Source organism: Eumetopias jubatus, unplaced genomic scaffold (assembly GCF_037043125.1).
Source record: "Eumetopias jubatus isolate StellerSeaLion01/CBP00866 unplaced genomic scaffold, mEumJub1_p1.0 scaffold_11, whole genome shotgun sequence".
Taxonomy (NCBI): Eukaryota; Metazoa; Chordata; class Mammalia; order Carnivora; family Otariidae; genus Eumetopias; species Eumetopias jubatus.
Window position 1 is genome coordinate 50,965,430 of NW_028274817.1, and position 13,531 is coordinate 50,978,960.

The following is a 13,531-nucleotide window of genomic DNA, read 5'->3' on the forward strand; positions in this document are numbered from 1 at the left end:
TTTTTAATCATGCAGCTGGTAAACTACCCAAAAACAACACAGAAGAGGAAATACATGCTCCCAGACAGGGTGGACAAGGAGCCCTAAGGTAAATTTGCTTTGTCTAAGTTTCTATCTTAAAATTTGATGTATATTTTGAACTCAACTCACTATATGCACACAAACACATATGTGATTTAACTTAAATGTTTCCCCTCCTGAAAAATTGAGTAAAAATGCATGCTACAGAAAGACACGACCTGTTTACCCAGTGCTTTCATCCAATTCCTGTTTAAGAGATATGGATATGGGTGAAAATCCTCCAAGCTCAAACATGGATCAATAATCTACTCCATGGGTATTTATTAAGCTCCTTAGGGTATACCAGGTGCTATACAGAGTGTTCTGGGTTAGAAGAATGAAGTGGACACACTTTCTGCCCTTTAGAACCTCATAGTCTACCTACCAGGAGAGACAGACGATTAAAGAACTGCACTTCAGGACAACAGATATGAACAGGGAGCTCATAGAGCACATGAGGAAGGTAAACCACCAGAATGTCAAGGTTCCAAGACACCTTCCCAAAGAGAATGATGTTTGAGCTAAGTCTTAAAGGTATAATTAAAGTTAGTATTTGTTGATAGCCTACTAAATGTTAGGTACTGTGCTAGGCATTGTGGATACAATAGTGAACAAGACAGATATGGCTTGCTCTTAAAGGGCTTTCAGGCTATTGGAAAGCATATTAAACAAAACTGTGTTGAGCAATTACAAGGCAAAGAAAGAGGGGGAAGAACATTTCAGGCAAGGGAAATGACAATAGCATGTGCAGAGACCATATGGTTAAGAAATTGGGGGCATCTGGGGGGAGAAGACTTCTGTTGCCAAGAGAAAAAGTGCACAGATAAGCAGTTTCCAGATCATGAAGGACTTTTAGGTCTCATTAGTGTGGTTTTAAAAGGGAGAAAGCGTTGTAATACAAATGGCATGTTTGGAGTATGTAAATAAACTTGAAAATGGGTTGACATTATTTGAATATAAGGTTGGGTTTCACTATCCTCAGACCAAGTAAAGCTACATTTGAAATCCAATTAGAGGTATGTGTAAAAGGTGTATAATCTTTACTGCAAAAAGTGAAAAAATCGCTTCCTGATATGGCTTACATTTGACTTTACTGTGATTATCTCGGCCCCATCTTAATTCTTGATGTTTGGTTTTTAGCATTTTGCTTCAGTTAATGTAAACAGTAATTAAACACCCTTCCATCCTACTTCAAGGTCATTGGTCTCTCTTGGAAGCTAACTGATGAAGGAAACCACTACTGTCCGTCCTGCAAGATTTGTCCACTGATTATGAACCAGGCACCTCACCAAGTACAGTCCTAGGGCTGATCTCACTGCACATACATTCCTTTGTTTTTACCTTCCTGGGGCACACAGATAGCTTGGTGGATGGAGAGACCTCTTTTCTCTCATGCTGAAAAAAAGAAGGAGGCTACTAACAGTCGAGATGTCAAAAGTTTATTTTAGACCCGCTGACCTTGTGGTCTCTCCCTCTGGCTTCTCATGAGTTTAGCATTCAGTTAACATTAAAAACTGAGCCCTAGGACAAAAGAAAGATAAAAGGCTGCTAGGCTCTGTCTTTCCCAAATTGACTTTAGAGTCATTTGTTACCCCAGAGGTTTCTGATGAGCCTCATATTATCCCTCTTGCTTTCTGTGTCTCCCTTCTGCTGAATGTTCTCTTCTAAACGATCTGGGTCATTAATAAAGAAATGAAAGGTAATGTGGATTAGACAGAAATGAGAAATAATCCCCTTTAGGGTCATGGAAAAACATTTGTGATATAAAATTTCCCTAAGAGTAAAGTTATTTTAGTAAGTTATTTATTAAGCATATACTATGTGCTAACACCAAAATAGATGTACAGAAAAAAAATACCAGACATTCTCCTACAATGTTCCATATGTCTTCCTGAAGAATCTTCTGTTCTATAGAACTGTACACTGGGAAAAACAGGGATTCTAGGGAGACATGGTTAGGGAGGATCACTTAAATCCAGTGCAACTTTGTAATCAGAGCTCTAATGAAAATAATAACCATTCTAATAAAAACACTAACAAGGTTAAATCTCCACTGGCATTTGCTCCATCATCACAACCCTCAATGCTTGGTAGCCTTCATGCTTCTTCCTTCCTGATGTGGATCCTCAAGGGCATTAACTTTTAATAGATATTATCTTTATCAGAATTAAAAATCTAATTGAGGGGTGCCTGGGTGGCACAGTCAGTTAAGCCTCTGACTCTTGGTTTCGGCTCAGGTCTAGATCTCATGGTCCTGAGATCCAGCCATGTGTTGGGCTCAGCGGGGAGTCTGCTGGAGATTCTCTCTCTCCCTCTGCCCCCCAACTTGTGCTCTCTCTTTCTCTCTCTCAAGTAAATAAATAGATCTTTTTTAAAAATCTAAAGAGTACCCAACTTGTTAAAATCTGTGGTAAAATGTCTTCACAGCTTCACTACCAGTAGTCACAGCTTCACCAGATAGTTTAATGTAAGGAACTTAGAGGTTGTTGAAGCCACTATACCAGTCATACTGAAGGGGCAGAGTCTGGTGCAAGATTCTTCTTTTTTTCTTAAAGTCTTCATATATTGCTAGGACTTATGCTTAATTGTGAGAAACCTTGCTCCTCATCACCTCAAAACTTAAAGTGCTAAGGAAATTCACATGTTAACCAACTGGACTTCCACCTTACTTTGACATAATTCTTCTATTTACCAATTGCTAATGTGCTGTTTGTGGTACACAAACACTTGTAATGAAACAGACTGTGAAATGGAAAATCCCTGCCATTAATAGCTATAAAATCTACTGTAAAACAACAAATTTGTGAAATGGTAAGAGAAAATCAGCTGCCTAAATTGGAGGTACTGACTCTAAATTCAACATAACATGGTAAAGGGGTGAGATTGGTTGGACCTAGAATAGATGAAGAAGTTCTCAAGGAGAAGGTAGGACTTGAGCTGCTGAGGTATGAAGCAGAAATCAGATGTGAATAGGCAAAGCTAAGAAAGGAAGTAAGGACAAGACAACATATAGAATGGTCTGGAAACAATATTGACCAATGATGTTGAGGGGCCAGTGGGGCTTGAGTAGAATGATGAGAACATAGATGTTGAATAACAGTAGGAAACATGGTTGTCCCACTAGCATTTTCCCAGAATGTAAACAGATTTGAATGTAAGACAGTGGTAGTAATGGCTAAAGATCTTTAGCAGGAATGTTATAAAATAAAGTAAGGAGCTGGTCTGGCAGTGGCATGCAGAATAACTTTTTTTTTCTTTTTTTAAATTTAAATTCAAGTTAGTTAACATATAGTATAGTATTGGTTTCAGGAGTAAAATTTAGTGATTCATCACTTACATACAACACCCAGTGCTCATCCCAGCAAGTGCCTTCCTTAAGGCCCATCACCCATTTATCACATCCCTCTACCCACCTCCCCTCCAGCTACCCTCAGTTTGTTCTCTATAGTTAAGAGTTTGCCTCCCTCTCTGTTTTGAACTTATTTTATTCTTCCTTCCCTAACCCTAACCCTTCTCCTATGTTCATCTGTTTTGTTTCTTAAATTCCACATATGAGTGAAATCATATGGTATTTGTCTTTCTCTTACTGACTTATTTTACTTAGCATAATGCACTCTAGTTCCATCCACATCATAGCAAATGACAAGATTTCATTCTTTTTTATGGCTGAGTAATTTTCCATTATATGAATATATATATGTGTGTGTATATATATATATATATATATATATATATATATATATATATACACCGCAACTTCTCTATCCATTCTTCAATCTGTGGACACATGGGCTATTTTCATAATTTGGCTGTTGTTGATAATGCTGCCATAAACATCAGAGTGCATGTATCCCTTCGAATTAGTGTTTTGTGTTCTTTGGGTAATTATCTATTAGTGCAATTGCTGGATCACTGGGTAGTTCTGTTTTTAACTTTTTGAGGAAACTCCATACTGTTTTCCAGAGTGGCTGCACCAGTTTGCATTCCTACCAACTGTGTAAATGGGTTCCCCTTTCTCTGCATCTGTGCCAATACCTGTTCTTTCTTGTGTTGTTGATTTTAGCCATTCTGACAGGTGTAAGGTGATATCTCATAGTAGTTTTGATTCATATTACCCTGACGATCAGTGATGCTGAGCATCTTTTCATGTGTCTGTTGGCCATCTGTATGTCTTTGGAAAAATGTCTGTTCGTGTCTTCTGCCCATTTTTAACTGGATTATTTGTTTTTTGGGTGTTGGGTTTTTTTTAAATTTTTTAAGTAAACTTGCCACATGTGGGGCTTGAACTCACAATGGGTGCTGAGTTCGGTAAGTTCTTTATAGATGTTGTATACTAACCCTTTATCAGATATGTTATTTGCAAATATCTTCTCCCATTCTGTAGGTTGCCCTTTAGTTTTGTTGATTTTTTCCTTCACTGTGCAGAAGCTTTTTATTTTGATGAAATAAGGCAGTCAGAGAAAAAACAAATACCATATGATTTCACTTATATGTGGAATCTAAGAAACAAAAGAAAGGAGCAACAGGGGAAAAAAGAGGCAAACCAAGAAACAGACTGTTAACTAGAAAGAACAAACTGTTACTGGAAGGGAGGTGGGAGGATGGATTAAGGATTAAGGAGTGCACTTGTTGTGATGAGCACCAGGTGTTGTGTGGAAGTGTTGCATCACTGTATTGTACACCTGAAGCTAATATTACACTGTGTTAACTAACTAGAATTTAAATAAAAACTTAAAAAAATAAAGGAACAAACTGTTTTTCTCCACAGATTATATACAGGAAACAAAGGAAAAGAAAGAGTAGACAAGAATTACTAAAATGTTGGCCCAAGGAAATAAAAACCTAGTAGCAAACTGGGAGATAGTATCTCAAGGTATTTGTCATTTGCAGACAGAGCCATGCCAAGGAGCCTAGTACCCAAAAACTAAAGAGACTAATTAGAGCAGGACAGGAAAGCTAAGAAGCTTCCTGTAGTCACCAACAGGAAGAGTCTGGGCAGGCTGGTAAAGCAGAAAGAAGGGTTGTGTAACAGTAGGCAGTAAGCAGGCAAACAGCTAGACTCTAGAAGTCCAGAATTGGATGTCCTGGCAGGCAGGCAGAGAATAGAATCCAGTCCGCTGGCAGGCAATAGGCAGATAAGCAGGAATCCACTGATGGGGGATTGGGATTAAGAAACAAATTAGCAATCTCTTAAGCAGTCTGGCAAGACACTGCTAAACAAGGCAAGGCACCAGACCTAAAGAAGTTGGCATAACAGATGAAATCTACAAAGAAATGCAGATACCGGTGAATAAAAGATGGCAACAAAGACACCCAGTTTGTTTAAGTGGTCTGTGAGATCACAGTAGGACCAGAAGAGATAGGTCCACTTGATGCTAAGGCACAAACTATTGAAATACTCATCCTTGAATCCTCTCTGACTAGGAACAAGATTGGTCCCAGTGAAGAAAATGTAGACAACAAGAAAAGGCCTGGAAAAAATAATGACCAATAGCAATGACCAAGATTGGTCCCAGTGAAGAAAATGTAGACAACAAGAAAAGGCCTGGAAAAAATAATGACCAAAAAATAATGACCACAGTAGGACCAGAAGGGATAGGTCCACTTGATGCTAAGGCACAAACTATTGAAATACTCATCCTTGAATCCTCTCTGACTAGGAACAAGATTGGTCCCAGTGAAGAAAATGTAGACAACAAGAAAAGGCCTGGAAAAAATAATGACCAATAGCAAATAATGACCAACCACTGCTATTGGTTATTTACCAATAACCTTTATTGGTAAAGGTTAATGTGTTCAGTTGTGATGATTACAGGGATTGGGGCTAGAAGCCAGGCAGCTAAAACATAGCCCCACAAAAATTAGTCCAAAAGACTATGGTACCAATTTCTCCTTTTGGGGAAAGTGTTGAGACTAATAGAGACTGAGAATTCCCAGAATCATACCACCTATGGTTTTATACAGTATACTGAAAACCAACCCTTTGAATTTTATATGGAAAATATGCTTCTAACAACCGACTTCCCTGTTAACCAAAGTCCCAAAGCCCCAAAGCAATTTTCAAGAGTGGCTTAACAGATCATGAATGGTAATTGTCCAGTCTATAAGTTAGTAAGACATAGGTATAGTAATAAACAGTGAGGGGAAAACTTTCAATTTGCTTGCTAAACTATGTGGATCAGAGAAACACACATTGGTGTTAATAGGGATGCTGTTTATTTAAGAAGCTGAGGGATTTTTTTAAGAAAAAAATCAGTATGTATAAACAGTGTCTTGAAGACACTGTTTTAGTCTCGAAAGTGAGACTAAAGTTATGCAACTAAAACCTATTGCCTCTTTTTGTGGTTTATTTTCTGACCTTTTCAAAATATAATTAATCATGAAAATTGAAGAAGACATGTTTGACATCTGTAAATAATAACTTGTTTTCATATCTAGGTATCAGTAGTTAGGCAAGTCTTAGAAATAGGTTTATTTTGGGGCAACTGGGTGGCTCAGTCAGTTAAGTGTCCGACTCTTGATTTTGGCTCAGGTCATGATCTCAGGATTGTGAGATCAAGCCTGTCTTCTCACTTTCCCTCCCCTTCTGCCTCTCCCCCCCAACAGGTGTGCACACACTCTCTCTCTAAAAAAAAAAAAAAAAAAAAAAAAGGTTTATTTTGTTTTATATATTCTACATAAATTTTAATAGCTTTATTGATATAATTCACAAATCATACATTTCACCCTTTTAAAGTATACAATTCAGCAGTTTTTAATATATTCACAGAGTTGTATAACCATCACTGCAATCAATTTTAGAATATTTTCATCACACCAGAAAGAATCTTGTCTTTAACCATAACCCCTCCTCAGTCCTCCCAAACCACACCCCTCCCAACCCAAGGCAACCACTAATCCACTTTTATGTCTCTCTAGATTTCCCTCTTCTAGGCATTCACATAAATAGAATCTTAAAAATGTATGGTGTTTTATTAACTGGATTCTTTCACTGAGAATAAGATTTTCAAGGTTCATCCATTCCACATCAATTTTTATTTGTTCATTATTACCTGTTTGTTCCTTAGCATAAATACAAATCAGTTGTTTAAGCCACCTCCCCTGCTATACACACAATGACAAGCATATACCTACTTACAATTTCAAAGAATTGATATTCTCATGTGAACACCAATCTTGTCCTTCCTCTCCTGGCAAAAGCAGGAAATGCAGGGTTTGATTTTGCTATACAATGATATAAGAATTTCTTTCTGATCAGAGCCTGATGTATGGAAATGACCATAAACACCATATTTAATCAAGTATACATTATGTACCAGAACAACTCTTAGGAGTTTATATAGACTAAACAGGACAACCCATTAACTGATTACATTAAATTGTATATTACCTAATACAGTAGTGGAAAATATATAGTTCTTATCCTACTTATTTTTAAGTCTTCCATTCCAACATATTAGAAGCTAAATGGCATCTACATTGGCATCAGATTCATTCAGAAAGCCTTCTTTAAGATATGCACGTGAATTTTTAGGAAAATTTTTGGAAAAGACTTTTAATCTACAGAATAAAGCTTTTGCATTGCAGGTAAAGCTCTATATGTGATCCTACAATTATATATAACTGTCATTAGATTACTTTTTCTTTTTACACTATTTTTTGTGATTAAATATAAGACTATAAAGTAATAAAATTTTAGCTAGCATATTAGAACTTATACATATCGTGTGAATTATATTAACAAATATTGAGTAGTAAATATGTCTAGGGCATGGTGCTAAGGATAAATGAATGATAACACTATTCATGATCTCATTTGGCTTAGGATAGTGTCAAGGCAACTGACAAGAACTCATCTGACTGCAAAAGAATATTACAGAAGTATATAGGAGGAAGAGAATGGGGAAGGTTTTTTTTTTTTTACAAGGTTTTCTTTTTTAAAGATTTTATTTGAGAGAGAGAGAAAGAGAGACAGAGACAGAGCATGAGCAGGGGGGAGGAGGCAGAATCAGAGAGAGAAGCAGACTCCCCACTGAGCAGGGAGCTGATGTAGGGCTCAATCCTATGACCTTGAGATCATGATCTGGGTGTAAGACAGACGCTTAACCAACTGGGCCACCCAGGTGCCCCAAGAAAGGGGAAGGTTTTATGAAAAGGCTATGCCTTTAAATATAAGTAGGACCCCCAAAAGTTGGAAATTAGAGGAAAGGGCTTTTGAGGGAGAGGGAACAACATGAGCAAAAGCTTAGAGAAAGGAAAATGTGGGCTGGGTTTGGAAATTGATTAGTCATCTAATGGAGCTGGAAGGTAAGTTTTATGATTGTATAGTGGGAGATAAAGCTGGGAAAGAGGGGCCAAATCAGGAAGACTTTGAGTGCCATTCTGATTTTATTCCATAACTGTGGAGAGTTGCCAGAAATATATGAACAGGAAAAACACATGATTAGACCTGTATTTTAGGAACAGTGCTCTGGCATTGGTGTGTAGAATGGTTTATAAGATAAGACACTGGAGACGAGATAAATTAGGACACCACTTTCAAAAGTCATTCTCTTATTGGAGAATGAGTACTTTCACTCAACCTGACTGCCAGTTATAGGAACCTGACCTAGTGCAGATATCCAAAATAGCCCAGAAAAGGAGGAGGTAGAAAGGTGAGCCAAGGCAAAAATCTGCTAAGAAAAACCAAGACTCAAAAAATAAACATTGCAAAGGTCTAAAGTAGCCCTGTTAGATTTGGCTTATAGATTCAAGAGTTTGCAAGTTACAGCCAGGATCATAACTAGGTGTCTTAAGGGAGGAAGGAAAAATCAATAGTAAACAGCCTGGAGGCATCCATAACCTGTTGGTTGGTGGATATGAGATGCATAATTGAGTTGGGCTGGTTCATGGGACCCAAGGCAGTTAATAAGATATTTCAGTGATAGACATGCAATAATAAGACTATGATTTAGAACAGTAGAAGAAAGTATGGAAAGATAGGAACAGTCTTCGCAGATCATATTTATAGGATCTACTGACCTGATATGGGAAATAAGGGAAAGGGAAAAGTAGAAGATAATTCTGAGGTTTCAAACCTGAGTTACAGGGAGAGTGATAATTTTGCAATGCAGATTGGGAATCAAAGAGGAGAAATATATTTTGAAAAATATAATGCTGAGTTATGTATGAAACATGCCACATTTCAGGTGCCTACAAAATATGCAGGTGAAGACATCATTAGACATTAGGTCTTGTGTTTCTGAAAAAGTTTGGAGATAGATGATTTAGAGTCATTTACATAGCAATATTAGTTGAAGATGTGGTAGTAGGTAAGATCACCAAGAAAGAGTGGGGAGGGTTATGAAAACCAAAGAAAGAAGTTTGTTGAAAGCTCACTTTAAGTGTGGACAAGGGGAAAGTAGTAATCCAAGGATATAGCTTAGCAGTTTATTACTCATGGTAGGTTCTGAGATTTCAGTTCAGTGTGACAGGAATGGAAATGATACCATGATACTAGAATGCAGATTGGGAATCTGAGAGGAGAAATACTTTTTATGCAGGATGGCTGGATGCTAAGAAAAAAATTCAGACAGGTAAGATGGGATCCAGGAAAGTGCAATAACAGAGACCATACATTAATTTTAAAGAGATGATAGCCAGCAGAAACTTCAGAAAGGAGGAGGTCTTTGGTGACATTAAAAACAAATCAGGAAACCAATGAGCAGATTTCTTTTCGGAAACAGTACACATTTGAAAGACTATACATACATTAAAATAAAGCTAACATTGCTCAGAACTACGCGATTGCTTGCTTTCAGAAACAGTTCACCAGCCAAACAAGAGTCTAGTTTTTTTTTCATAGAGCGTACTTGCTCTTGACATATACGTGTGTTTCTGTCAGCTTCTTTCTCTTTTACTTGTCTCTCTTCTTTCTTCCCTCCTTTCTTAGTTCATTATCCTTTCCATCCTGCCAGATGTAGTAAAGTGAACCCTTCAGTCCCTGTTCCATGGAAGTCTCTCCTGGTGTTGTCCTGGGACCAGATACAGAGTAAAGGGTCTATATAGGGTAGAGACAAGTTCAAGGTGCCAAGTTGAAACTAAGAACTATGGGGAGCAGTACTCAGAATGTATCATAGGGTAGAGACAAGTTCAAGGTGCCAAGTTGAAACTAAGAACTATGGGGAGCAGTACTCAGAATGTATCAGAAAGTAGACTGACTTCCATAATTTTATTTGTGTGCTAGAAGCCTACTCTAAATGCTAGAGGTTTATGACATGCAAACTACAGTAAGTTAAGGATTGCTTAGATATATCCTTATATACTAAAAAGCATACACAAAGCACACAAATAGATATAGACATAGATAAATCTTTTATTTATCATGTTAATATATACATATACAAACATGTCCATATTAATAATGACACACACACATAGAAAATGAGTATGAATATGAATATGAGAGACCACATTTATTTTGGTTATTCAGGAGTAAATTGCATTTCATTTTCTTTTTTTAAGATTTTATTTATTTATTTGACAGAGAGAGAGAGACAGGGAGAGAGGGAACACAAGCAGGGGGAGTGGGAGAGGAAGAAGCAGGCTTCCCAATGAGCAGGGAGCCCGATGGAGGGCTCGATCCCAGGCTGAGCCAAAGGCAGACACCTAACGACTGAGCCACCCAGGCACCCCTGCATTTCATTTTCTAGAATTTCATTTATTCTTACTGTTACTTCTAGAATGCTGAACTAGCTTAATTTGGACAGTGAACTACACTTTGAAAATATGTTTTAAGAGCTCTAGAATATAAATCCTACATCTTGATTCTGAGTTCTTACCTCTAAAGAGCACATTGCCAAGATCATTGGCTCTAATTTAAAGACTTGGCCCTGGGTGATTATGGCAAATCAGGATCCATAGCCACACCTGCCAGCTTTGCACATCAAGGCAATTCACAAAAAAGGGCTTAGAGGACAAGTCGGGAGATAGACAGGTGGTTAATATAAACAGTGTTGAGCTAGGACAGTGCTTCTGAAAGTATAGACCCCAGACCAATAGCATCAGCATCACTTGGAAACTTTTCAGTACTAAAAATTCTTGAGCAGCAGTCCAGACCTACTGGATCAGAAACTCTCTATTTGCAATCCAGCAATCTGTGTTTTAACAAGCCCTCCAGGTGATTTTGATGCATGCTAAAGTTTGAGAACAAGTGAGGTAGAAGAAAACAAGTCATGAGCAGAAGGGCTATAAGACAGAGGAAAGAGAAAAACAAGATACCAGCAAGGGAGATAGCAATGAATGAAGGAGAGGAATACTGAAGGAGTAGTATATTGAATTGTATCACTCCAACTGCCTTCTTTTTTTTTAATTTTTTTAATTTTATTATGTTATGTTAGTCACCATACAATACATCATTAGTTTCTGATGTGGTGATCCATGATCCATTGTTTTCGTATAACACCCAGTGTTCCATGCAGTACATGCCCTCCTTAATACCCATCACCGGACTAACCCATCCCCCCTCCCCCCTCCCCTCTAAAACCCTGTTTCTCAGAGTCCATAGTCTCTCATGGTTCATCTCTCCCTCCGATTTCCCCCCCCTTTCATTTTTCCCTTCCTTCTCCTAATGTCCTCCATGCTATTTCTTATGTTCCACAAATAAGTGAAACCATATGATAATTGACTTTCTCTGCTTGAGTTATTTCACTTAGCATAATCTCCTTCAGTCCCATCCATGTTGAAATAAAAGTTGGGTATTCATCCTTTCTGATGGCTGAGTAATATTCCATTGTATATATGGACCACGTCTTCTTTATCCATTCATCTGTTGAAGGACATCTCGGCTCTTCCAATGTTCATAGCAGCAGTATCCACAATAGCCAAACTCCAACTGCCTTCTTAAGAACAACTCTTCTATTCAGATGTTTTAAAAGTGCTAAACCACATGTTTTAAATGTAGCAATAAATGGAATGGAATGGTAAACCAGATGTTGAATGAAGGGCAAGAACAGAGTCAGGGGTAAATGGTATATGAGATGGATCAAATCCAAAGCAGCAGGAGCTATCAGGAGTGGAGCAAAGCACAACAGTGGTAAATGAGCAAAAGAGGTGAATTGGTTGCTTCTGATGGTTTAAGGAAACTCTGATGCCCTGACATTCAGTACTGTGCTACCAGAGAGAACAAGTAGCTCCAAGACTGGGAATGGGGTCAAGGGGAGGGGATATATTTATGTTCCAAAATTATCTGTGTGGGTGCTTGAAAGAATCAAGACGTTTAATGTAATCCAGGCCCTTGATATTTCAGCTGGGAGTATGGCTTATAAAACTGCTTTATTCCACATTCACAGCTCTCAACTGTGCATAGAATTTCTAATGCCAACATAACTCAATGGATCTGTGAGGAAGTGGATATATTTAAATCCAAATAAGATGGTTTGTGAACTGCCCTTTGTCATAATTTATATACACTCTGCTAGAGGACTTTATGGTTATCAGTAACACAAAGTCTTTAAGGATAGGAAACTAGAACTGGTAAAGACCCAGATATTTAGGGTCAAGGACCTGGGAGAACCAGCTTATCTGTAAAGTATTGGGGACGGGAAAAGAGGTGGTTAATCAGGTAGGAAGTCTTAGCAGTCTCCACTGTAATACAAGCTGTAGTAGGTATCTGACTATCTAGTTGGGCAGGTAAACCAAGGCAGTTAGGGATCCATGCAAAAAACGCCTATCTTCAGGATGAGGCAAATAGTGACCTGCCTAAAGCAAGTATCAGATCCATCTTCATGCACCACTGGCCCAACCTCTAAACAAAGAAGTAGTTCTCAACCTGTTTTCCACTGGGACTCACCTGGTGGATAAAGATCCTTGGTTCAAATCTGTGTCCTCCACTGCTTGCTATGGAATTTGGGGCATGTTGCTTAGTTATAGTAAGTACATCTATCAAATGTCAAACTCACAAACTCAGGGTCTGCTACCTAAAGCACTGAATACATTGGAGATATTATTATGAGAGGAAGCATATATTATGGTTTGTTCCACCTTTTATGAGACTTTGGGACCTTGGCCAAGTATCTTAAATTTGTTATGCCTTAGTTTCCTCATAAATAAAATGGAGGTTAAGAATAATACCTCCATCATAAATTGCATTGAGAATGAGATTAATACATGTAAAATGCTTAGTACAGTACCTAGCACATAATAAATGCTCAGTAGGGGTGTCTCAGTAGGGGCGCCTGGGTAGCTCAGTCCGTTAAGTGTCTGACTCTTAGCTCAAGTCATGATCTCAGGGTCGTGAGATCAAACAACCCATTAGGCTCCACACTAGGCAGGGAGTCTGCTTGAGATTCTCTCTTTTTCTCTCTCTCTTCCTCTCCTACTGCCCCTCCCCCTGCTTGCATGCTTTCCCTCTCTAATAAAATAAAATCTTAAAAAAATAAATAATAAGTACTCAATAGATGTTAACTGCAATTATTATTCCTCAAAGTTCTGA

General features: G+C 38.1%; 1 long non-coding RNA gene across 2 annotated transcripts in view; it reads left to right on the forward strand.

Annotated features, from left to right (window-relative positions):
- The window catches only part of LOC114207410 (uncharacterized), a 28,889-nt gene that overhangs the window by 1,845 nt on the left and 13,513 nt on the right, over positions 1 to 13,531 (forward strand). For both annotated transcript variants that reach the window (XR_003608855.2, XR_015769444.1), the window contains exon 2: positions 16 to 88. This is a non-coding gene — a long non-coding RNA (uncharacterized LOC114207410). The remainder of the gene's footprint in view (positions 1 to 15; positions 89 to 13,531) is intronic.